The 23,644-nt window shown below is 34.6% G+C and overlaps 1 long non-coding RNA gene across 1 annotated transcript; it reads left to right on the forward strand.

Moving 5' to 3' along the window:
* The first annotated feature begins 4,060 nt into the window (after window positions 1-4,060).
* Window positions 4,061-8,222, forward strand: LOC308186865. Its single transcript, XR_013944351.1, has 3 exons — window positions 4,061-4,351; window positions 5,362-5,412; window positions 7,881-8,222. It is a non-coding gene; the product is annotated as an uncharacterized lncRNA (long non-coding RNA).
* Window positions 8,223-23,644: the final 15,422 nt, after the last annotated feature.

The raw sequence follows: 23,644 nt of genomic DNA on the forward strand, positions 1-23,644 counted from the left end.
CTCCTTTAAGGAAGTCTGTAACACCTGGATGTACAAAGTGGTTTTGTGTTTGCTCATGAACACAAATATATTAGATTCCCCAAATGTTCAACAATTCTGTTGTGGTGTGCAAAGTGTAAATTTGCATCTTAATATCTCAAATTTATCAGATTGTTAATGTGAACTTCTTTACTGGTAGACTGACACAACTGATTCAAAAATAATCAAACAGTGCACAGTATGAAGCAGGGCAAGCCCAGCTGGGTAAGCCAGTAAAGATGCAATTTATTTCTCTAGCAACAATGATTTTCAGGGGATTATATAAAGACAGGTCTGCGGGCTCCTGTGGGTATTAAAGCCCAACCAAACCCATAAAATGAAAACAAAGTTAAATAACTTCACAAAAGACAGAAATAGCCTTTTAAAGATTCACCAGAGTACTTTTTTTGTGTCTAATCTAAGCAGCCATCATGGAGAGATTGATGGGCACTGTCAGAGATGCATTTCATGAGGCGGCTGTCTGCTCAATGGTATTAGAATGGAGCTATCTGTCTTCATTGTGTTCCATTAACTTGCCCCTCAGATCTATCAGGAAAATGTCTACAGTTCTACTTTATAAATTATTACCTCTGACAGTTAAATATTTTAGACCATATTTAGTAATATGGTCTGATAATTCTTTATTTGCCTACATATTTTTACAGTTTAATTTCCATGCTTACTAGAAAAGACAGAACATTTTGTTTGTTTGTTTGTTTGTTTGCTTGCTTTCCGTTAACAGGGGTCCTTCTAGTCCTTGTAAGGTGAAAATGATTTTTCATTTACTTGACTTCAACAGTGTAGTGTATAGAAACAGAATAGTTGAAGAAAATCTTTAAATGTACTCCATGTCAGAAGAAGACAGGGGTTCACTAAATAGGATACATCTTCTTTAAAGATAGGTATGCCTGTCACTATTCATTTAAAGGTAAAGAATCAGTGTATGGAAACTATGTTTATGATTGCTTTCACTGCGGAACAGAAAGCAGACATCTGACTCAGTCATTTTGTTATTATTCACTTGGCTTTGTGAGGTCTTCAATTTTTATTATTTATTTTTTATTTCCACCAATTACATTCTATTAATAAAATTTGAAAACTACTGGCATATGTGTCACACAAACAGACAAACAACCTGATATCCTAGTGTATCTTTGCCTTGCATACCAGATAGACTTTAATAACATTAAATGTTATTCATACTAAATTTACTTCAACATTCTCTCAAACCGCACAGCTAATGGTTTGCAGTGAGTTTTTGAGGGTAGAAAAGAATAATTGAAAAAGGGTGCTCAGTGTTTAAAAAATTATCAGCCTAACTTAACTCGATTTCCAGGCTACGTAGTTTTTAGTCTAAAATGTTTTAGTCTGGCTTACTAAAATAAATAAATAAATAAATAAATCCTCTGTTGCATATATATATTTTTTTTTCTGTTAAAGTCCCCCTGAGAGATGCTTTCCTGTATGGAATAAACGAAGTGTATCTAACAGCAAAACAAACCTTTATTTTTGAATAGTGATAAATAACAAATACATTACGATGTTTGGTAATGTAGAGGAGAAATTTAATGTCCCAGAAGCTATGAGAAAGAGAACACTAATATTGCACTTCCCAGACCCTTGTATACAACAATGTCAGTGATCCAGGTGGGATTTAAAAAAAGAAGAGTTTAACATGCCCACAGATATATAGATGTTTGCTTAGAAGTCAGACTTAAACAATCATTTTTATTTGGTTGGTTGGTTGGTTTTTCTAATGCTGCTTTCTAGACAACTTCATGAAATATATATACAAAATATATACAAAATATATATATATAATATATATATACAAAAGATACAATATAGAGCAGTGAATTTCCAAATTGGAAGGTTATCATTTTAACTGCACTGATCAGAGACACAAGGGGAGAAGGGGGATCAACTAGGAGAAGTGAATCTAGTAAGCAAGAGGATTTATAAAATGATAAATATTCATGGAAATATATATATATATATAAAACTGACAATTTAGGGATCTCTAATCAAAAGAATTCAGTTCTAATGCAGTTGAAGAAAGAAAATGGAGAAAAATAATCATAGAAACAATATTAAGAACATATAAATGGAAATCTGTGAGATATGCTTACAGGAGAAAACCTATCCTAACTTAACCTGAATGACTGGTTTTAGAATACCACGTGACTATCCCATTCTACTCTACTTAGAGTCTATAGACCTTCTTGATTGTAGCTGAGGGAAGCTAAAAGGTTGAAGAAGTGAGAAGGTTGAAAAAGTAAGAAGAATGTGGTACTTAGATGCGGGATGTGTTAAAATCTTGTATTTTTGGCACCAACAAATCTTGCCATTCACTTTTCTTTGTTCCTGCATCAAAGAAGAGCACAAATTAAAGAAACTTTCCTCACCTTGAGTTTTAAAGTTTTGAAGCCATGAACTTGCTTTTAAGTGCATTTCCTAATGAAAATATTCTATTAGTATGTAATTCATAAAAATCATCAGCATTCAGTTTAGATTGTTGGTACTAAATGTTAAGCATTTTGAAAACCTTAACTCTTGAATGTGTGGCTCTAGCCTGTAAGTTCACTGTTAACACTAAAGTAAAAACTACAGAATATTTTATTCCTTTCTAATATAGTATATTACATTTAAATTTAGTACCTTGATATGAAAAAGATTTTTGCTTGTAGAATAGCACCCCTTGTAGTCTTAAGCGTATGTAGCATTTCATAAAGGCCTTACAGAAGCAGCTGCTTTCATTTTACCAATCACCAGTTTGTAAATTCACATAGGCCAATGAAGATGATGATAAAATGCATGAACATAAGCCTGCTTAATATTGAGAGCATAGCTGGTGAAAATGAATTGGTAGATGACCTTATCACCTTTTCACAGAAAACCCTGTTGCTAATATTTTAAAATCATTATGTATTCAAAATAACTTCAAAGCTGATTTTAAAATGGCACTTTCAGGATGGGCAGTTCTGTATTTCATGACAGAAAGAGTTCCAAACGAGGACAAATGCTATGCTTCAATTAGAAAATAAGTAAATAAAATACAGATCAAATCAAAATAACTGTTGTTGTTTTTGTTTGTTTATTTGCTAAAAGATAGATTCTACTAATAAAATAATAATTAAAAAAAATCACTGGGATTTATTAACCATTAAATCAATTACTAACAACTGGTTTGGCAAAACGGAGATCTCACTTTCGTATCAATTCCATAATTAATACTGAAAGTTCTGCCATGGGAACAAAGAAAGTTCAAACAGCATAGACTTACCTTCAACAGTTATTCCAACTCTATTTCCAATTCTATCTCAACAGCTATTCATTATCTGCTCCAGTGGAAAGCTAGGAGCTATATTTAGTTGAAATTGGGCCTATAAGATTTAAATCTTTCTGATTTCTTACAGTGATGTTATCCAACATCTTTGCCACTGTGGACTTAACAGTTTCTGTTCTTGCCACAGTAAGCTTCTTGAAAAGGCACATGGGGAGTGCAGTTGATGCAAATAACATAGCACTGGCTCTATCAGATGAGGATACACATACAGACCATCCAGCATCTTGCTTAGAAATCATCCAATACTAAAGCAAAGGGTAGATTGTACAGTACTGAACACAAAAGCAGGCAAAGCACTTTCATAGAAATCTCATCCTGCTTCCAGTCACTTATTACAAAGCTAGCACATTCTTACTGTTTGAAATATAATGGGAATATAAAATTCAAAGCCTTTTTATTTATTTATTTATTTATTTTATTCCCCTATATCACTTGAAAAGACTCTCAGTAAATGACTGCCACAACCAGTGACATCCATTTAGCCTGTGTTTGAAGGGTCTCAGTCGTGATGGTAGCAATGAGTAGGCTGTGGACTGTAGCAGACTGGTTTCCTGGAGCACTGGGCAACCACTTACCAAAACCAAAAATTCACAGCTAATTAGCCACCTGATGTAAAGGACCCAATCCAAATTTATACCACTCTGGCAGAAGAAGAGGGTATTTAACTGTGAGCAATGCTGAATGTGAATGAAGTGTTAGGCTTATGAAAATCAATGAGAATTTAGGAGACTAAAGCTGTTTGAAGACTTCAAACTGTGCCTTAATAAACAACTTTAAAGGAAATAAATTAATATTTAGTACATTGTGCCTTCTAAGATCTACAAATCTCTAATAAGTTGAGGTTAATTGTATGCCATGTTTTTGCTAAACAGATGATCATATCAAACAGCCAAGACACACCTGTTGGTGTTTCAACAAAGCAATGAAATTATTAAATGGCTTGCATTTGTCCTAGTTTCAAGATCAACAGCAGAATACTGCAGGCTGGTGAGAAATGGTATTTCTTGTTCAGAAAGTATAGAAAGGAGTTCACTAATTTTGTTGTGATGACACATAGGTACTCTAAACCACATTTAGAGGCACATAATAACAAGGGTTGAAAAAAAAAACAGAAAAAAAAAGAAATACTTTGCCTCAGATAAGTTTACAATCTGGATTGTAGGTAACTAAAGGTAACTAAAAAAACAGAGGTGATGTCTGTTAATCTTAGTGAGAACGACTATTGCTAAACTGTATCAGCAGAAGAGGTAAGGGGGTTAGGTCTGAAGTTTGGAAAGACTGTGGGATTTCATGTATTCTGATTCCACATTTTTCTCTCATGGAAATCACTAATACCTAAGGTGGCTGATAATACTTTCTTGAGCAAATCTCAGTGTTACCTACTCTGGAATACCAGAGGTATACTACTTTTTTTTTTTTTTTTTTTTTTCCCAAGATGTAACTGAAGCAAAGCATTATACTATCAACAGAACACAGCTAATTAGGAAATCAAGAAGTGATGATGACAGATGAATGTTGCAACTTAGATGTTCAAAATCAGACTAGTAGGCAGCAGTTGGAGGGAGTGATTTACAGTTAGAAGCTGAGCAGTAGCTCAGCAAGTAGAAGCTTGCATATCTGTAAAAGAAAATTAAAAGAGAGAGAATGGAGTAAGAATATGGTTAGAAAAACTGCTTTAATAACCTATGCACTTACTATGTCACTGATTGTTATAGGTACTTGCATTTTTAGAGCCCTATTCATATGTTCAGAGGAAGACATCTAATTTATATATGAAATTGTTGAGATATTGTAAAAGACAAGATGACCCCATGAATCACTGCAAACCATATATTGCTCTATTCTATAAATGTTGAATGCATTCTTTCATGTTGAGCCAGCTGGGTTCAAAATTCCTCATTCCTCTCTTTTCATTGTTAAGAAAAGCTGACCATATTTTACTAAATAAAATCATTGTTCAATTGAGTAATTCAATGAAAACTCTCTGTAACTGCCAGGATGCTTCAGAATTGCTGTATGAACAAAACCAGGAGAATAAATTTTCACAGGTAGGATTCCTCCCTCTGGATTACGGCCTACGTTACATTAGCTGCCCCGTCACATTGCTGGTTTTGCCCACAAATAGGATTAAGCAAGCTGGCTAGTGGGAGTATGAAAGACTTTGAAATTATGTTCACAAGAAATGGGACTAAATGACAGAACTAATCCACCATTGTTTGTGTTTTCAGGGAGCAGAAAAAGCAAGTAAATATAAAGCAATGGTAACTTGTGCAGGACAAGTGTGTATTAACGCTTTCAAAATTAATGCTGCAGACTTGAAAAGTTATATACAAATACAAGTGGAAAATGTAAAGGAAGAAAAAAGTCTTTAAAATGTGCAAAATGATTATCTATTCTGAACACCTGTTGGTGTATATTTTTCTACCCAAAGACGGAGTGGGGCAGAATTATTTATTATTTTATAGTAGTATATATTGCCATATATTTTTCTAAATCTTTTCTAAATATTAAAATGCAAACATACACATGCATATTCTCTTGTGATGATAAACATTACTCTGAATCAATGAAAAGGTATGTTATTGTTTACTTGTTAGTATATATGTTTTGCTTGCAGTTTTAATACTGAATAATGACCGATACTTGGAGAATCTCCTTGTTCTAAGCTAGTCTTGTTGAAATATTGTAGTCTTAATGTCTCTATGCTTGTGTAACTGAGCATGAGAAAACCGGAAACAAGGCATCTTGCTTAAACTGTGGTATTTTAATGGTAAATATTGGAGAAATACAACTGTATTAGCTTTACATAGCAAGGAAGACAAGATTACTACTAGATTACTGTTCAGACACATGCATTGTGTAAAATGCTTTGATGAACACTGATGAACATCAACAACTCATTACCATATCATTCTATGGACACTAATGTACCAGGTGCAGATGCCCAGGTGCTGACAGTGGGACTACTGTGGGGTTGCTGTATGAGGCGATGCCGGGGTTGCCCCACGCCGGCCCCAGCCGGCCCCAATGGCCCCACTGCAGGGGACAGCCAGGCCCTGCAGCCAAGATGGTGGCGCCTCGCCTTGGGGGCAGCCTGAGGAAGGGAGGCCAAACACCACATGGCAGGGGGTGGTGAGGGGAGCGGTGTGAGGAACAGCCCTGCACAGTCAGCAAGGGGAGAGCAGGAGGAGGAGCAAGAGTTGTCCTGGCTGCCAAGATTTCCCTGCAGCTTGTGCAGAGACCATGTTGGTGCAGGTGTTCACGTTGCAGCCATGAAGGACCCCACAATGGAGCAGATGGATGTACCCTGAATGCAGCTGCAGTCCATGGGAAGGACTCGTGTGGGAGCAAGGGAAAAAGTGCGAAGAGGGAGATGCTGTTATGGACTGACCACAATCCCTATTGTCCATGCCCCTACATCTCTCAGAGCAGGGGAGGTAGAGGAGTTGGGGATGATATGAGTGAAAGTGAGCCTGGGAAAAGGTATGGCACTGGGGGGAAGGTGTTTTAGGTTTTCTCTTTGTTTCTCATCATCCAAATCTCTTTTAACGGGCCATAAATAGTTATTCCCCAAGCTGAGTCTGCTTTGCCAGTGATAGTAATAGGTCATGGTAATTTTCCTGTCTTTACCTCTACCTAAGAGATCTTCCATTTTATATTTCTGCCCCTGTCCTATTGAGGAATGAGAGAGCATCTAGCTAGGTGGGTGATTGGCAGCTGGCCAAGGTCAACCCACCTAAACTACCTGTTAGAAGCCAATGACAAAAGCAATTAAACATATTTCAGTGGAATTTCTTGGATGGATTTCTTTCAGTAAATCATCAGTAATATTTTCTGTCCGTTTACAGAAGTACAGTTTTGAAGTATTTCTTCAGGCGTAACTGTTGTGAAAATGTTTATTCTAAAGTTATATAATACTTCAGATCCAGTGTAATTTGATAATCCAGCATTTCTGTAGAAAATAAGGAGAAATTTGAGGTTCATAGGCCCTGTCTAAACCCTGTCTAAACCCTGATTATGGCTTAGAAAATTAAGATGCTATAGATCAGAAAAATGGAAAAGAGATGCTACACATAAGAATTTGTAATATTTGATTAGCCATAATGAAGCCCCATTGCCAACGCATGAGATAGGCAAGGGAAGATCTGTTCCATGGTCCTGGGGTCTACAGGGTAACTGTAGATCTGTGGGATGATTACAGGGGTACTCCATACTGTAATCTACAAGAAAGAAGGTGAAGTTTAGACCTTAGACCCTGGAGACTCCTTGCTCCAAGCATTCAGAGCAACAGCTGTACTGAACATCTGGGAAGTTGTGTAGATTATTAAATTTTAGAATGTACCAGCTGTATAGAATTAATGTTTTCCAGAAATACCCCCGGAACAAATGTAGCAAAGAGAAATGTTCTGCAAAATTAAATTAAAAATATGAGTATGCCAAACTGCTATTTAATTTTGATAAGTTTTTTTTCATATTAAAAGACCTCTTCATGGCCTATTCTCTCCTTTTTCAGCAGAGTTCTTTCCTGTTAGTACCAGTGAAGAAGATATAATAACTCTCTGGGTATAAGGAGGACAATAAAGATTCTGAAGATGCTAACTTGCAAATGTTTTGATATGTAAGACCAAACTGGAAAGCATCAAGAGCAAGTAGCTGGGAAATTTGTGTTCTCCACAAGGTGAAAAAATGAAATTTCACATCTACAGTTCCAAACAGGAGCCAGGGAAGGGAAGGGCAAATGTTTACTTGATTCCTTTCCTTCTAGGAATATTTTAAGTTGTTTGTTTGTTTTCGTTTCTTTGTTTTTTTTTCTTTTTTTTTTTTTTTCTTTGGCAATGAAAACAAATTATGGAAAAAAGACTTGGTCCTCAGTCCTTAGTTTTCACCCAGCAGTAGAAAATGATGTACTAGGATATCTAGAAATCAATCAATCACTGTCAATCAATGGATAGACAGTCTTTCTAAATAGACTTCTTGTCAGGTTTATATCACACTTCCAACAGTAATTGAAAGTCTGGATACATTGTTCATTTTAAAGTAACCCATTTCCATGAGACTGGACAATAGCCTTGTGGAAAGGGATCTGGGATTTCTGGTCAATAGGAAGTTGAATATGAGTCAGCAGAGTTCCCTGGCAGCCGGAAGGGCCAACCATATCCAGGGGTGAATCAAGCATAGAATTGCTAGCTGTGATTGTCCTCCACTGGTGCGGTCTCACCTTGCAGGTAGATCTGCTCTGAAGGAGGCTGCAGCCTGTGGAGAACCCCGACCAGAACAGATTCCAGGCCGGACCTGTAGCCCATGGAGAGGGAACCATGGAGGAACAGGTGACTTGGCAGGAGCTGCTGCCCGTGGGGGATCTGTGTTGGAGCAGTTTGCTCCTGACGGATGGACCCTGTGGTATGGACCCATATTGGAGCAGTTCTTGAAGAGCCGCTGCCTGTGGGAAGCCCCCACAGGATCAGTTCGGGAAGGACGGCATCCCGTGGGAGGGACCCCGCGTTGAGCAGGGGCAGAGAGTGACCGAGAAGGTGCAGTGGAGGTGAAGTGTTAGGGACTGACCGCAGCCCCCATTCATCATTGCCCTGCACCCCTCGGGGGTAGGAGATGGAAGAAGATGGATGGGGGGAGGAGATTTTGTTTTCTTTCCTTTGTTTCTCACTTCTCTAGCTTGTTAGTAATAGGCAATAAATTTTACTATCTCCCTACTCTGAGTCTGTTTTGCCCGTCATGATAATTGTTGAGCGATTTCCCTGTCCTTATCTTTTTGCATCGTATTTTCTCCCCCTTTCCCTTTGAAGAGGGGGAGTGAGAGAGCTGTTGTGGTGGAGCTTGGCTGCCCATCCAAGTAAAACCACCACAGGCACCAAGCCTGCTGGAGTTCCAGGAGCGTTTGGACAACACTCTCAGAAATATGGCTTGATTTTTGGGTGGTCCTGTGTGGAGTCAGGAGTTGGAATCAATGATTTTTGTGTATCCATTCCAGCTCAGAATATTCTATGATTCTGTAATTCTAAAGTAACGGGAATTATTATCTAAATTTCCATGATATGATTTGAGGATATCAACATCGCAGCAAAACTTTGGCTTCAGTTTAAGTACTGTGGCATTACCTGTGATTACTACCTTATGGACTAGTGTTTCTCTCAGAAAATGTGGCGGTTGAAGTTCAAAGGTGAAGGTTCTGGTGGTTCATCAAGACTCTGATATACATCAATTCTCAGTTCCAACACTGGGGTCTGGAAGCATTTTGTATTTCATTTACATATATTGCTAAGTAGGCAAAAGTTTATTTAAATTTAAGGTTCTTTTAGATGAAATGTTTCCAAAGCCATTTTCTGCTTTTTTTTTTGGATATATTTTTAAAATGACCTCCAAGCTTCCTATGCTACCAGACACATGACTTTCTTATCAAAAAACAACAGAGAAATGCAAGGTGGTATAGATTATTTCAAGAATATTATGTCTGCACGTAGTTTTTCAGAGGTACAGCTATGATGAAAACTAATTGAAAATTCTCTGGAGTTTGTTATGTGTCTCTGAGTGCTAGAGAAATTTCTTTCTGTTAGTCCCCTTGGGAAAACTAAAGCACACAAGTATTATGAAGTATTGTTCCTAGCAAACTGTCAACATTTTAAATATGGACAATTTGTACTTATTATGATCCTATATTAATTTGTATCAACTTGAATATAGCAGAAAAATTACTGTAGTAACCATTGACAACTTTGTTTATATCAACTATGTATTTGCATTTGCTATTATTAGTCATCATCCTTATGCATATTCTTAACAGAAAAGAAATACTCCAAGTAAAAAAGAATGCTCATAATCTCTATACTTGTTAGAAAGTATCAAATATAAAAACTGCATGAGTGTGTATATTGGAAAAATAATCTTTCTAACATTTTAGGATATTTTTTTCCCTGTCTATTCTTTAAGTGGACCCGTGGACAGAAACTGATAACATTGTACTGGATAAAGATAGCAGAAAAACAGCCTGATTGCAATTTATGCTGATAATACACTCCCTCCCTTCACTCTTTTCCTTTTTCTGCCTGAATGTTTGTTACAGACAATTAAACAGGTGATAGATGAAGCCTTGGTTCTTGGATTATACTGCAAACTATGCAACGTCTGAAAACACCAATATGTAATATGAATGATGAGCCGAGCCCTTACTAACTAGTTTGCATTTCAGTTGGCCTTGAAAAGGATTACATGTGTGGGCAATAAGTGTTTCATTATAATGGTTGAATCTGAAGAAGATTAAAAAAATCTTTTATCAACTGGCTAGCAGCAGGAAGTTGCATGAACCTTCAGCCTATTTTCTTTTGAAATATCCAAATGCATATGTCACTGCAAGGCAAAATGGTAAAACAAATGATATGTATCTCAATTTAAAAGTATTGCTGCTGTGAAAAGGAACTGAACTAATTCTCATAAGGTAAAAAATTTTACAGATAAGTTTGTCATTTCAAGTGTATGCTTGAGGTACACTGCCATAATACCACTGTTTGGGGTGCAGTGGGTGCACTGACTTCATTGACTCATGAATTAAGTGCATATATTATTATTCTTGAAATCATTGCACCTGATGGTAGGATAAAGGAAGCTGATGATTGTTTGCTGCTTTTTTACATTACCACAAAAATACAAGAAAACAGATATCACATATATAAGAGAGATGGTAGAGTTTTGTTTGTTTCTTTTTAATTCCATGCTGTAGTGGAATTAAACAAACTAAACTATAAACACTAAAATTTGATGGGTAATTAATTTCCTTGACTAAACTAAGATGATTAAAACTCTGCCTTCAGATTGCTCAGGGAACAGTTTTACAAACCTTTACCCTAACTCTTGTCGAGGTGATTTTCTGGAGAAACAGGCCTTTTTTAAGGAAATCACAGTTTCATTGAAGACAGGTGCCAACTATAAATACATTTTTTTGCTAAATGACACAGGTCCAAAATTCCTTCGTACTGTGCCTTTGGAACTTGTGAACTCTAATTAAAACTGGGCTGTTATTTGAATTGTAGTGGATTAGACTTTAATTTTAACTTTTAACCTAATTTAATTCCTAATATATTGATGTTTACTTTAGTTTGCTCTGTTCTTAATGGCACAAAAATACAAGTGAGACTAAACAAAATCACTGGAAGGTGTGAAAAAATAAAAGCATTACATTATTTTTTACTGCTCATGAATTGTGTTAATGAATTGCAATTAAATCTGCTGGGTAAGACAAATAATATTTCTGTGCTACTAAGTTGCTGATAGTAATTGTTACGTGAACATGTTTTGTAACATTTATCTGCACTCTTAGCAAGTCATGATAGTAAAGCATAACAGTGGGGTGTAATGTAATGCTTTAATATACTTCAGAATGTTAACTGATGTACTTTAAAACTTAATATATTATATTTTTTATATTAATTCATTTTTAAATAACCTGCAAAAACATAGTGTAACTGGGATTCCTGTAACAGAGTGCAAAATAATTGTCAGTACTTATTTTACGCAAGTATATCTAAATAGTAATTCTTCCAAATACTCTTCTGTTGTTTTAGAAATTGTTATAAACTGTTTATTTTTCTGTGATAAATCAAAAAATTAGTTAGCATTATAGTCTAATCTCCTAAGGAATGTGAAAACTAAACACAATCATAAATTGTACTGTTGTCTCTTCATTGTGTAGATAAATATCTAAAACCAAGAATCAGTTGGTTATTAAGTCCTTTTGCAGTCTTAGTGAATGGAAATGACTAGGGCAGAGTTTTGGACCCTTGAGAGACAAGGAGACTTCTGTGATGGATTTCAGTGGTATCATGATATAAAATCCCAGTTCTCCCATAAAATAAATCAGAAAATTCTGTCTCCTAGTCAAAAGGTAATGAACTCACTACTCAGTGTGAAGGGTGATTATAGTGTGGTGTTTTTTCCTCTTTACTGTTATAAGATGCTAAACACTGTCATTTAGTACTTTAGAGGTATAAAATCCAACCTCTCCCCAAACCATTACGTAAAGGCTACATTTCATAATGGTAGAAGGTTGGGCCCATTCCATTCCCTGGGAAGAATACTTTTTCCCGTTACACTAACCATTTCATTGTTACACATATAGTCCTTTATGAAATCAAATTTATAGCTCAATCCTTTGATTATTGCAGGTTTGGAGACAAAATATACAGCTGTCTATTCTTAGATTTTGTCCCAGTGTAACTATTTTGGCTAAGGGCACCGAAACAGTTCATTTTCCAGTAAAACCAATAATATAAAATCATTTATAAAATTTATCACATAGCAGTGCCTAAAGAAACATCTCTGCTGGCTTATATGTATAGCAGAACAGCTGTGTCAATTTGAAAGAACTGTAGTGTGTTAACTATATCCATGTAAGTACATTCGTATTATTTTTGTATGAAAAAAGTCTCAAAAGAGATAACAGTTTGACATAAGGAAAGGTTTATCAGGCTTCAGAGGAACCAGTTAATGGGGTGTGTCTGAAATATATGAATAGGAAAAATTAGCAGGAAATCAATTATAATACTAGTAAGAATGTTGACAGAAAACTCAAACAGTTCTTTCAGAAAAAATAAATGAAAAAAAAATGACATTAAGACGTTGAAACAAGACATTTAAACTTGAGCTAACTTTTTCCTTACAAAAACGTATGACCCAGGTAAATGAGAAAATTCACTGACATCAGTAAGACTTGCAGATATATAAGGGGTACAGAACTGAAATCTGCATTTTAAGAAAACAATTTCTTTGTATGATTAATAGTATTCTAAATGACTTTAAAAGGGAGTCATTGACATTTTCATTGTCAGATTGTATAACACTTCATCCTTTATGAGATATCAATTCTGGCACAAGCATTTCAGTAAAATTGTGTAAGAATTATATGAAAATTATCTATATATATGTCTAGTATTCATAAGTATTGTACATGTTCAGATGGATTTCATCCCAACAGTGGCTTCTGCTGATTTGTTTCACTACATCAGCATATTTTTGAAATGTAATGTAAAAGGGTCAGAAAAGAACTGGACCTTATAAGAAAAAATAACTGCTGCAGGAATAAGTCAATAAATCAACTTAATAAGTCAATAATAAGTTTGTTGATGCAGCATGATAGTTCCACTAGCTATTTAATGCATACCAGAATCTTTTTTATTATCATTATTATTATTTTTATTTTGCAGTTATGAAATGCATATAAATACGTGAATACGCATCCATACATACTAAAGGAATCCTTCTCTATTTCCAGGGTAACAATTTTATAATATAATATTATAAGGAACAGTCTTAAACCACAGACATCAGAAAAATGAATTATTTTGTGCATTCAGGCTGTGTTGCTCTATGAAGAATCAATGTTAACAAAGTTCCCACTGGTATGTGGCACAAGAGAGAAAGTTCTGGAACAGAATACAGTGTTAGGAATGTAGTGGACAGATTAAACAAAACTTACTCAAAATGCTAATTACATATATTGTGGATGTGACAACATCAATGCAGGGATATTTTGCAGAAAAGACATACCTAAGGGGAAACAGATGAGGGGCAAGGTCCTGAGCCATTATTTATGTTTTAACACATAAAGATTCCTTTCTTTCTAAAATTGTATTATAGTTGTTAGTATTATATAAATCAATGTCATCTTACAGTTATATGGTGGAAAGTCTTCAGGAAAAGTTATGCAAAAAGAAGTGGAAAATATTCGTATGATAAGTATTACACTAAAAATATTGTAAGCTAAAAGATAATGCACCCTATATGTTGTCAGGAATTGATTTTTAGTGTGACATGTTCTAACAGTCTAATCAAAACACAGAAAAATAAAGTTACTCTTGCTAGTCTAGGATGGTATTAAAAGAATGTTAACATTGTACACTCAAAGCTCAAATCATGTAGTTATTATATAAAATCTCCATTACACACTTAGGGTTCATATAACACTTTTACTTTTGTTATAATTCACTTTGTAGTGTCTGTATCTCATCTTGGGTGATATGTTCACCCTTCAGATTTTCTTCCTTGTCCTAAGATTGACACAGCTAGTTTTCCTCAAGAAATGTGAAGGGTTTGGAATTTGATATTACAATGAGCACAAGTTTCTGAGTATTTTGCCAAAAGAATGATGCTGATGATCTGAGAGAGACTTGGATTGATTTTCATATGATTTCCTATAATCTCTTATACCTATAGTTTTTTTAAACTTTTTTTACTGGTTTCTAATTCTATGTTGTACATGCTTTTTCTGTTCTCATTCTAACCTCTAAAGCTGCTTTTCTGTGACCCACAAGATTAAGCTCCATTTCTAAACAATAACCATGATGTAACCATGTTTACAGTTTGGAGTTTCTTACATCATCCTTTGGCTATATTTTTTTATACCACAGATTGGAGAATGAGTCATAAAACTATCTGCTCAAGCAAGGTTTTTTTTTTTTTTTAAAGAAATCAAACAAACAAAAAGCAGGTTCTGCATTTTTAATAGTCAAAGTATAAATAAATTTAGAATGAGCAGCTTGGTCTCTAGTAGTTAAATATCTAGCTGGTTGGTTCTATGTAGAAGAGGAATTGCAACAATTACAACTCTGCTGCAGTACATCACTATTTTGTCAGCTAATACTAGATTAATTGTTAAATTTAAACTAAAAAAAATAATTAAAATATTAAGATTTAAATTTATATATAAACTAGTTCAGATTATCCCAAAATTGTAATGTAGTACTTGTTATTTATTATTTGAAAAACTGAAGAGAACAGAAGGCAGATTTGATGTATTCAAAAGCTGAATCCATCTAAAATAAATGCTGGATGGACTACCTGAAGATGTTGGCTTTCCTGCAGTTATCAATAAAAAGACACATATATTTTTGTTCTTCTATTTCCAGGGCAAAATTTAGCTCCTGGAGAGTTGTACTATCTGTATCCAGTCTCTTTGACAAATAATATTATGTAGAAATCAATAATGTTGATTCTATTAAAGATGCATTGCTATCATTTTATGAGTAATCTGGGCAGTTTCAAATTACTCTAAAAGTCCATAAAACTTCTTATGTTGCAAATGAAAATACCTGTTTTGCATATTTGTATGGCAATGCTTAATCAGGAGCTAAGAGAAGAAAATATTAATTCTCTCTTTTACTTTATATATTCCTTGTAGAAAATAAATTCTTCTCCAAAGACTGCACGTCTTTCTTTACAAAAGAGATTATGGAAGTGACCTCTTCTGTGGAGGTAAGACAACTATTTTCGCAAGGATAGACAACTGTTTTGGCAAGGCACAACTATTTCTGTTTTATTTCAGCAAATGAACATACACTCTGTCTGTGGTCCAGTGCAGCAGGTACTCACACTGATTTATATATATTATTATTAATCTTCTACATATATACTCAAATGGTTTGATGGAATAGGAAAAAAAAAAAAGAAGAAAAGAGATTCAGAAAGAACAGAGGACTTCTAGCAGTACTGTCAGCTTAATAATGTCTATCAGGATAAAGAAGAATTAGTGCTCCGGGCAGGGGAAAAAGAAAAATAAAGATAAATAAGCATGACGTTTTGGCTGTTATACTTTTAGAGGTCTTTTAAGGTCAGTTTTGCATTTCCTTTCTTTTTTTTTTCTTGTTTCATAGTTGGTGAATTTTTGTATCTTTACAATTATTTGTTTACCTTGTACTCCTGAACAGAGACACCAGAACAGCACAACTGCTAGTACGTGTGTGCCTGACTACTGTTTTGTTCTTCCTGTCCTCATGGACAGTATTGAACTGTGTCTCTTGTTTCAAATGGTATTAAAATATCATCTGTGAGAACTACATTTCTTCATCAATGGAATAGTATAGGATTAGTTAATATCTCATATTAACTGAAATAGGATTAGTTAATATTTTGCAATGGTGATTCAACATTCATTTTATTAAGGTTTCATATTCTAAACAAAAGTTTTAAAAGATATTTGTGTTTCTTGGTAGCCAGACAAGAACCTGGAAGTATTTACAGCTATGTTTATGGTTGCAATGGGGAGTAGTCCCAGAGATTACTTTTTAGGTGTACACAGAAGAGCAACCTATATGCTCCAAATGCTATACTCAAGCTATATCCCAAACTTAGTGTTAGCAAACAACTATGTTGATATATTTGTTAGAAGAATTAATCAATTTTTAGTTTTGAACTACATCTTCGATTAAGTAACCTCAGCTAAATCCAACATATTTTTGGAATTCATGCTAAATTTGTGAAACAATGTCAAATGACAGTATCTCTTGCTTCTGTCTCAAAAGACCTTAAGAAAAGAAAATCTTAGTAAGTGAAATAAATGGTATGCTGACACTTTTATCAGGTTGAACTATCAGTCTGACGTTAACTGAAACAGTAGAAATATGTCTCATTCAACTAGTCAGGCATAACATAATATCCCTACTGATAGCTGGCAACTAAATATATATTCCTTCAAACATGTTTTATATAAGCATCTGAGGACCTTCAATTCTATCTGCAGTGACACTTGAAAAGTTGCAATATCTCTGTTGGTAAGCTTGATGTAAATTGTAATTAGCAACTGTGTTTATTCAAACAAACAAACAAACAAAATCCACATGGTAATTCAAAAATGCTGAAAGTAATTACCATAGACTCACATCTTTCTAAAATGTCTTATTTTTTCAGACAACTAAATTGTAGGCTTCCCATAAATAACATTGGCAGACATTTCTAATTTTTGTAAGTGTAAACTTCAAAGACTAACAAGGTGAACAAACCCATAGGAGAGCTATCATGAAGTTGCCCTATATGAATGAATTACTTTATAGCCTTTGATGTGATAATTTCACTTCATCTCACATCACACTACAAAATTTGGCTAGACAAGTCATCCAGGCTTCTTCTGTAGTTAGGAGGAGATCTGCAAAGCATGATTAATTTTACCTACTGTGGAACTGATGGATGGAATGGAACTAAAAAGGGTATTGACCCCATTGACCATAGGGGATGGCTTAGACTAGTCACTATTTACCTAATGAGTAGTTTTGACCACCAGTCTCACTCTTCTATAGCTAAAATTAGATAATCTGATTTTCACCGTTAGTTTACATTAAAAATAAATTCCTTTTCAATCTGATTCTGTTCTCATTTCAGACATAGAGTGTTTTTCTGTTCTCAGTATTATTATTTATAAAATAAATGAAATGACAGAAATGTTTTTGAATATAAGTTCTTGTTACAGTTCTTGTTATAAGACCTGAATAATATACAGTTTTTCTGTTCCCATCAGATACTTCTTCTTGATTCTGACAACATTTAAGAGAAAGAAACCACATGAGGCACAAAGAACTTTAAATATTCTCTTTGATAAAAAGCCTAAGAATATTGGAACAGACTGAGAAATGAGGAAGGAATGTTAATATGACTATTTCTATAGATTTCAAGTTACTGGAATTAACTTAGAAGTAAATCAAGCAGTTGAAATTGTTTTGAAAATGGTCCTTTCTTGTATGTGATTCACAAAACATTAAGTATTTTGTACTTGTTTGTAGGTCATTTTCATTATCTGAAACTAAATATATTTAAAAATAAAACAAACATGAATATAATTCATTGGATTTTTGGTTATGCTGTAATAGACTTCAGATGGTATAATGAAGTTAGAAAAAAAAATCGACTGTGCCAGAGGATATGTAAATACATTTAAGTAAGAGCAATTCTGAAAGCATGTTTGAATCAGCACTTGGGGAATGAGGGCAGGCGGTAAAGCATGGGGTATCATTGATGAAAGAGATTGGGTCAGGAGGAGTAGATGGCCTGGGGTCAGCAGCTGCAGTAAAGAGCCTATGGGAAGAACTATAATGATGTGCAGCAGAGGGTCATCTGCCAAGCAGTGAAGCAGATGGATGGGTTAAAAGGTGGTCTGAAGAAAAAAAGGGTAAAAGCTGAAGATGATGGTTGTAAAGAACTCTGTGAGAAGAAAAGGAGAGGGGAAAAAAAAAAAAAAAAAGAAAAAAGGTACCATTATATACAGGTAATCCTTTCATCTGTAAGTGATTCTTTATGTGCTAGAAATAAATTATTTGACATGAGAGAATTAACAGGGTACTGTATGGGATTTTTTTTTTTCAAGCCTTATGTGTATTCTGTTTGGGTTGATCCAGCTCTTCAAAAAGTCATTTTTAATTTCAGCAACTGTAATCTAACATCTCATGTTATATGAGACGATGTGACTTTCCTTTCTGACAAGACAGATTTTTGAACAAAGATAATGTAAGGGTTTTCTTTCCCTTTTTGTTTACTAAAAAAACACCATAAGAGAGCTGCTTAAATAACAGATTTATGGATTAAATTCACAACAAGGAAATTAAGCACTTTCAGATTATAAATATCATTATGTCTAGATCTAAGAGACAGATAAATGTTTTCCTGTTGAAAAAAGATGACCATTTTCCTTTGAAATATACCACAAATCTTTGACTCATTAGACTTTACATTGTGAATTATATGCTATATGTGTAATATATTTTGATCTCTACTTCCATGGCTACATTTCATTATCATTAAGATGTTTGACTCAGAAAGAAAATAAAGAATCAGTCGAGGTGTATATCACTCTAGAGTATACTTCAGAGATTTGACATAAGTTGCTATTACTGCTGTGTATAATTTACCATAGAGTTAAGAAACAAAACCAAATTAATGCTAGCAGTTACACCACAAAGGATCATATATTTGACTCATACAGGCATTCCGAAGCCCCCCTCTGGCTGATGCTTGTGGTGCACAAGACACTTTGGAGTTATATTTAGCCTGGCATGGAACCCAAATCTGCAGTTTGTGACAGTGGCCAGTGCCAAAGCCGGTATTGTTAAACAGTTGGAGATATATCCACAATGATAACAAACTGTGAATTCTGCAACACGGGGTGGATTTTTACCAAGAGCAATTTGAGGCAATTCAGCATTTTATTTTATAAAATCAATGATTTATTTATTTATTTATTTATTTTGGTTGCAGGTGAACATGGAAAGGAACTGGTTCAAGGAGGAGCATAATAACACTTTTGGTTAGTACAACAGATATGTGAATAGGAATGAGCTGTCTTTGAAGCAGAAGAACAATTTATTATTATTACTAATTATTATTATTATTGTTATTATGGTGGGCAGTAAACTTTGATGTGTGTGTTTGGGGGTTTGTAACGTGTTTAGATATACAGTACTGAGTACATTTTGGCTTTGTGTAATGAGAACACCTTGATTAAAAAACGTGAAAATGCAGTGTTTTCACCACAAAGATTTTGATGTGATATAAATATATTGTTATCATGGAAAGTATATAAATGTAAGTATCTAAAGGAATAGAAAACATATGTTGTAGGATATATCTTTAACATTGAATAATATCTGAATTCAATGACTTGAGTTATAAAAATAATTTTTGAAATGAAGCAATTTTTGAAGCAATTATTTTTTGGAGGTTTGCAAAAGACCAAGATCTGTTGATCAATTTGTTCTATCAGAACGTCAAAAATGTGGATACAAAAAGGTTAACAATCGCAAAATTTTTATTATCCACAAGTGATTCCTTAAAGAAAAAAAATAAGGTAAATAACTTTACCTTTTGATTTTCTTCAAGATAAAAATTGAGACTTTCTTACTAGGCTCTTCTGTGAGCAGTCAGAATTATATTTTACAAATGACTTAGTTTATTACTTGGCCCCTTTTAATTTCAGTTTAATCTGATTTAAATTCCATTTCATAATGTTACTATTGTTACAAACACAGGATTCACAGTGATTGCAAAGATTCACTCTCGCTTTGGTAAATGCATTAAAATGTTACATTATACGAAAATCCACCCATTACATTTTAAGAATTTGTTTAATATTTAAACTCAAAGTACATTTACTTTTTTTTTTTTTGGTGGGGGGAGCATTTTCCTCAGTTACTTTAAAACAGACTTATTGTAAGGCTTGTATAGACAATTACTGTGCTCTAAAAAAGCAAACCTTGACCAACAATTTATTTATTTTTTTCAGCTAGTGGCAAACTTCATATGTGATTACATCAGTGTGGTGGTTTTACCGTGCTAGGCAGCTGAACACCACAACCGCTCTCTCCCTCCCCCTCCTTAGATGAGGAGGGGAAGAAGTAAAGGAAAGAACAACTCATGGGTTGAGATAAGGATGATTTAATTAAAGGAAAAGAAAAAAAAAATATTAAGGAAAGATTATTATTAATTAAACAATTTAACTAAACAATTTAACTAAACAATTAACAATTTAACTAAAGGGGAAAAAGGAAAGGGGAAAAGGGGGGAGGAAAGGGAAAACTAAGTGAAACAAGCAAAGGGTATGTGGAAGTGCAGAGGAAAGAAATTACTCTCTACTTTCCACAAATGAGCGATGCTTGACCACGTCCTTGAAGCAGGGCCTCAGCGCACGTAGCCGGTGTTCGGGAGGAGGACAGATGTTTTCACAACGAGAGCCCACCCCTCCCCTCTTCCTCTTTTTTCCACCTTTTATTGCTGAGTGTGACATCATATGGTATGGAATATCCCTTTGGTTGGTTTAGGTCAGCTGCCCTGGTGATGTTTCTTTTCTCACATCTCTGCCCACCCCTAGGGGAATTAGGGAGAGTCCTGATGCTGTGCCAGCACTGCTCAGCAGCAGACACAACACTGGTGTGATACCATTGCTGTTTTAGCTACAAGTGCAGAGCACAGCACTGTATGGGCTGCTGCAGGGAAAGTTAACATCCCAGCCCGACCCAGTACAATCAGAAGCATTTTAATTTTTCCTAGAGATTGGAAGTGTATTTTTGTTTTACTACTAACTATACAATTTAGCTAAGGACAGTTTAATTTCTTTGTTCTAAGCTCATAAGTGTGAATTCATTGATACAGCATACATTCGTTTGTGGGTCATTAATAGATATATAATGACTTTTTAAGACCCATTAAAGTATGCATTATAGTCTATTCAATCAAGTCATTGTACTTTTTTTTTTGTAATTTTTATCAAAATTTCATAAATACTATGATAGCTGACATCCAGGAGTTTCAAAGAGTCTAGAATTTAGAAAAGATGTGTATCTAACTGTAATAGTCCTTTACAAAGTCTTTATTGTACTTAGGCACCACTGATTTCCTTAAGCACAGGCCTAACATGAACTGTTTTCCTGAGTAAGTGGACTCTTCATCCCTGAAATCAGTGGCTGCTTGGAATTTCTGGAATATGTAAGAATAGATGAATTATAGGGAACGGAGACGGGGAAGTAAAATATGGATAAATCAAAATCTCTATATTTAAAACACAGAAAGACTAAAAATAGTGATCCATACTTTGTTGGAAGATCATGCCTTTTCTTCTCTTATGTAAAGAGTCATAGAATAATTTAGGCTGGAAAAGACCTTTAAGATCATCAGGTCCAACTATCCACCTAACACAAGTCCACCACCAAACTGTCCCTAAATGCCACATCCACACATCTCTTAAATATCTCCAGCGATGTACTCCATCACCTCCATGGGCAGCCTGTCACCTCCATGGGCAGCCTGTTCCAATGCCTAACCTCCTCCTCCTCCTCCTCCTCCTCCTCCTCCTCCTCCTCCAAGAGGAAAAGAAAGAAATCTTTCTGATTTCTTTCCTCTGCACTTCCATCACTTCCATTCAGCCTTTGCTTGTCTTTTTTTTCTTTTTCTTTTTCTTTTTCTTTTTCCCCTTTCCTCTTTCCCTTTTTTCCCTTTAGTTAAATTATTTAATTAAAATAATTTTTCCTTAACAATTATTTTTTCCTTTCATTAAATTATCCTTATCTCATCCTGTGAGTTGTTTGTTTCCTTTTCTTCTTCCTCTCCTCTTCTGAGGAGGTGGAGTGAGAGAGCAGTTGTGGTGGAGTTCAGCTGCCTAGCAAGGTAAAACCAGCACAATATCTTCAAGCCTTTTTTTTTTTTTTTTTTTTCCAATTTATGTGTTTACATGTCAGTAGTTTCATCATTTTACATCATAAGAAACTATTCATATTTCATAGAAATAATTTCTTATGTATTCATTTATATTGTTCACAACATGATGTACATTAAAAAAAAAATCTTAGAGCTGTTCAGGGAACAGGCCCCTTCTCTCTTCATAAAATTAAGTCTCTGACAAATCAGGCTTTATGCCTTTAAGTTGCTGAAGTACATGACACTTTGCACTAATAAATCTTATGCAGAAGGTTAAAATGAATTTGACTGTTGCAACTTTTCCTGACAGAAGTTAATGACCTATGTGAAATCTGAATCAAAGAATTATTTAATAATATATACAATTCATTTTAAAAGTACAAATCTTAAAACAAGTAACTCTCTATGTAGGTTTTTTTTTTTTTGTTTTATTTTTCCTAGAAGTTTTTCATCTCTAATCTCAGCAAGCCTGACTTTTGAAGACATCTCCACTTGGTTTTCTTTTTGTCTGGTTTTCAAATAATAATAATAATAAAATCAAATGCTCTTTTTGATACCTGTAAGATTTCTTTATATTCCTGTGCGGATGATTATTTCCTGTCCTTTCATTGTGTGTGATCAAAAAAAAAAATAATAATAATAAAAAATGAGATATTATTAGCTTTTTTTCCCTCATTATATTTTATTTTTATTTTTATTTCCCTGCCACTATTAAAGCAGCATAATCAGAGAGTTTAAGCAGTTCCAAATTTGTAAGAACACCTACAGGACTCCTGCTGGCCTCGTGGTAACTTCTCAGATAAACTGCTTGAAGAAAAGTTCTTTTTTATCTGCTAGGCTTTTTACCATTTTGCATTAACAACAGTTTAACCTACAGAGTAGTAACACTTCCATCTGTCACAAAAGGGAGTACCTGCAGGTGATTATCAATCATCTTACTGAATATGGGATAACATATCAGGATGTGTTAGAAGGCAGATAAACAGCTCAATGGTAGTGTTGGTCTCTCTTCTCTCAGTGAAGTTCTGAATGACGTCTGCTCTATCTGTGAGCATTTCCTTCCTGTTCTCTAGAACTACGTAGTTTGAAAATCTTGTGCAACTTTTTGAATCATGTAAAATTTAAATGATTTTTTTGTGAGCACATCAGCTCTTCCCCTCTTTTTTTTAAGCTAATACAAAATGTAAGAATTAACTGTTAAAACCACTGGCCAAGCCATGCTCAACAGCCTAGGAAAAAAATAAGTGTTTATTCTTTATAACCAGTGGTCACCAATTATAGCAGTGATAAGTATATTTTCAGAAAGATTTCTAGTTCTTCTTCCAGATA

This window comes from Anser brachyrhynchus (assembly GCF_964034855.1).
Source record: "Anser brachyrhynchus genome assembly, chromosome: 1".
In the NCBI taxonomy this organism is placed as follows: domain Eukaryota; kingdom Metazoa; phylum Chordata; class Aves; order Anseriformes; family Anatidae; genus Anser; species Anser brachyrhynchus.